Source organism: Panthera uncia, assembly GCF_023721935.1.
Source record: "Panthera uncia isolate 11264 chromosome B3 unlocalized genomic scaffold, Puncia_PCG_1.0 HiC_scaffold_1, whole genome shotgun sequence".
NCBI lineage: Eukaryota > Metazoa > Chordata > Mammalia > Carnivora > Felidae > Panthera > Panthera uncia.
In genome coordinates this window covers 88,093,961-88,097,949 of record NW_026057582.1, presented here as the reverse complement: position 1 = coordinate 88,097,949, position 3,989 = coordinate 88,093,961, and the positions used below count along the sequence as shown (strand labels likewise).

Here is a 3,989-nt window from a genome sequence, read left to right as displayed (position 1 = left end):
CCACCCAGGCACCCCATATTTTACTTGAAATGTTAAAACAATTGCTTTTTAGGCTTTGACTGTCTCCAATAACCTGCATGTTTATTTTTGCCCTCTTATGTAGACCTTGTATCTGTTTAAAAAAGAACATTGTTTAGAACATTTTTCCATAGAATTTTTTCCAGGAAATGCTTTAAACCATGTTACACCCCAGAGTAATATGCCATATTCCCAGAAGTTATAGTGCCTCTCTGGTTCTCAGTCTAGAGTGGAGGATGGGGAAGGAGTAGATTTACTCTAGATATGATAAGTGAATATATATATTCATATATGTAATATATATATATATATATATATATATATATACTGAAATATTAAGTTATTATAATCAAAAGGAAGAATTATTGGTGTTATTTTCATATTGTTTATCTTCTAATTTTCTTAAAATAAACATAGTATTCTGTTTTAATAACAAAAAAATTAAAGAAACAAGTTGGAAAAACCAGAATCAATTTTTTCACCTTTCAAATTGATGAAGCTAAAATTATCCAAAGAGAGTATAAAACTTTCTAAATTGAAAAACAAAAAGAAAAGGACATTATTGAAATGTAAAATTCACGAAATCAATGATGAGACCTTATTTTCAGTACAAACTATATTTTGTTACAATCCATCTATTCAGTATCAGAAATTTGTGTTATATATAAAGGCTACAAAAATTAGTAAAACACCACTGCTGCCTTTAAAATAATAGCCCAATGGAGGAGATGGACACATATATAAGTATAGAAGCTTCTCTACTGCATACACATTAAGTTCGGAAAATTTCTCCTTAAATTCAAATTGTTTGATTAACGTAAGGGCTATAGATAAAAACACTAATACCATTTGTGGGTGGTAGTCACACTTGACTGGCTTTTAACTTAAATGTTGTCCCCCCCCACCTTGTTGTAAAGGGGCTCTATTTACTTATTTATTTTGAGAGACAGAGAGAGAGACAGAGAAAGAGAGAGAATGCACACTCACGAGCAGGGGAAGGGCAAAGAGAGGGAGAGAGAGAATCCCAAGCAGGTCCCATGCTCAGCATGGAGCCCCATGCAGGGCTTGATCTAACTAACTGTGAGATCATGACCTGAGCCGATATCAAGTGTTAAGTGTTCAATCGACCTAGCCACCCAGGTGTCCTCCCCCTTTTTAAATAAAAATTCATAAGTATAAGCAATGTTGTGTATATAGCGGTGGTGCTCCTTCAACATGTAGTATGGTAGAGAGAGGGTACTAAATGCCAAGAAGACACAAAAACAAGAAAGGGAGGGTATTGAAGACCATCAGATATCTTTTTGGGAATCAAAAGGCTAGCACATAACATTAATGAGTGGACAACGAAATCTTGTAGAAAGATTATAACTTTATCTTTTGGGGAACTTAAATTCTCAGTTTTGTACTTCTTAGGATCAGTGCCTTTATTCAGCAGTGGTAAACAGAGATGTAGTAGGTAGATGGTCAGACTGAATCTCCACTATTGTAGGACTGTCCAAGAAATTTCTAATATTGCCAATTTAGACTTTTTAGATTTGTTGTTTTTGCAAATTTCTCCTCTGTAATTAATTTAGGTGAGACAAGTACACACACACACAACTGATTCTCATTATTTGTGGATTCTATATTGTAAATTTGCCTACTTGCTAGAATTTATCTGTAACACTAAAGCCAATACTTGTGAAGTTTTATGCTTGCTTCGGTGGCACATACACTAATTCTGGAATGATACAGAGATTAGTGTGCCCCTGCACAAGGATGACACACAGATTCGTGAAGTGTTCCATAAAAAGAAAATATCTGCAGGGTTTTCAATCATTCGCAGACAATGCACAAAATGAAAAATTGGAATCACCTGATGCACATTTCCAGTTGAAGTCAAATAAGGCCACACTCTGTCCTTTTGTTTCAGCTCTGATATCGTAAACAAGTGTGTTTTTCATGGTTCATTAAGTGTCACGTTGTTTTGGTATTTTTGTGCTTTCTGTAGATTTCACTGTTTAAAATGACCCCCAAGTATAGTGCTCAAGCGCTGTCTAGTGTTACTAAGTGCAAGAAAGCTGTGATGCGCCTAACGGAGAAATACATGTGTTAGATAACCTTCATTCAAACATAAGTTCTAGTGTTGTTGGTCCCGAGTTTAATGTTAATGACTTGGCAATATATATTAAATAAGGTATCTTTAAACAGAAATACACATAAAACAAAGCTTTGTATTGATCAGTTGATGAGAATGTTGTGACAAGAGGCTTGTAGGAACCTAACTCTGTATTTCCCCCGGGAGCAATGATTCAGTGTTTGCTAACTCAGTGTTTGCAACAATTCAATAGAATGGAACTAATGACAATGAGACTCCTCTGTATGTGTGTATATATGCACACACATATAGTTTATTTTAAACAAGCATATGTATACATGTATGCATAAGTGTACATGCAAATATACATATTGACTAATCAATTGACTAATACTAACCATGAAGATTAACCTTAGTCTTCCAATCTCTGAACCGGGTTACATGCTATATGCTGTAATTGTGTTTATGTGTTTATGAGAGACAGTAGAACTTCTCTGAAATTAGAGTTTTTCCAGAAAATCTGGCCCTCATGACCACTGTTCAGTGACACCAATTCTGAGTGGAGGATCAGTGACCACTTACTAGAGGAAGGCTGTTTGCTTCAGCTCCAGCATTCAGGCCAAAGAATATTTCTCAGTACCTGAGCAAAGGGAATTAGAAAAAGAAGAGGAAGGACAACCAAGAAAAAATTAATTAATTAATTGATTAAAACCTCTGAGTCCTATTAAATCCCCCTGACCCCAAATCAGGATATTTTTACATCCTTCTCATTATTTTTAGTATTTGTTACTTCCCTTATGGGCCTCAGCTTTCCATCTGCCAGGTGAATTTAATTGAATTCCTTGGGCTAAAAAGCAAAAATCAAGAAAGATTTCAAAGATAGGGAGATAGATATATGCTCTTGAATCAAATGAAAGGGGGGCCTAGAAAGAATGAGAAATGAAATACAGGCAAGAAACATGTAGTTCAGATTTTGGTACAAAAAAAAAAAAAAAAAAGAAAAAGAAAAGTCAGGCAAACTGCACGTCAGGTATGTGGTTTCACTTCTATTCAGAGGAAGGTGGTAACCAGATTTGGATTTTTCTTTTGACTGGATCTTACTTTTCCAGTGCCATCTTCCAGAAACAATTACCTCTTTGTGAATGGATGTGTAAGTAATGACACAAAATGATGAATCCTAGAAGCATCAAGTTCAGTATGGAAATCACATGCATATTTTTTACAGTGGTCTCTAATTCTTTATCTCATTAATGAAAACTTCACCCTGGTCCAGTGCTCTACTAACGATATTAGCTGAGTTTTTAAGTGTAAACAATGACTGCCAGAAAAATGTTTGAAATTTATCCCCCACCTCTTTAGAGACTGGGAAAAACCATCTGTCTTCTTTAAATCTATGTTTGGAGATTTGATTTTAATTTCAACTGCCAAGAGCATTGGCGAAATTGCAATCCTGCGACCATTATCAACTGACCGAGAACATAAGTGCACTCAGTATGCGTATATACTACTGGTCCCATGACAATCTCTTCATGATAACAGGGGTGTCCCTGCCTTTGCGGACTTAAGAGGACCCATGACAAATGATTTGCACCAAGAGACTGACAGCTCATCGTCTCCCTCCTCTCCCCATAACATGTTTTCTTTCATTCCTCTTATTCCCTCTTTTGTAGAAACCAAACTTATCCAATATTTGAGGCTCTTTTAAAACTAATGATCTTAGACTCTGGGTATATGAAAGATGATGATACAGAGAATGAGAGCCAGCTGTTTCTCATCTCACCTGAAGATAGATCTTGGGCTGCTGCCACTCATTCCAGAAGGATTGAATGAATGCTTCTTGATCACAAAGACGGCACGATGATGATGATGACCAAACAGCATCAGGCATAGGGAA

The 3,989-nt window shown here is 35.9% G+C and overlaps 1 non-coding gene across 1 annotated transcript; it reads left to right on the top strand.

Annotated features, from left to right (window-relative positions):
• The first annotated feature begins 1,708 nt into the window (after positions 1-1,708).
• On the top strand, positions 1,709-1,811 carry LOC125910498 (U6 spliceosomal RNA). The gene has a single exon (XR_007454004.1). It is a non-coding gene; the product is annotated as a U6 spliceosomal RNA (small nuclear RNA).
• The last annotated feature ends 2,178 nt before the right edge of the window (positions 1,812-3,989 follow it).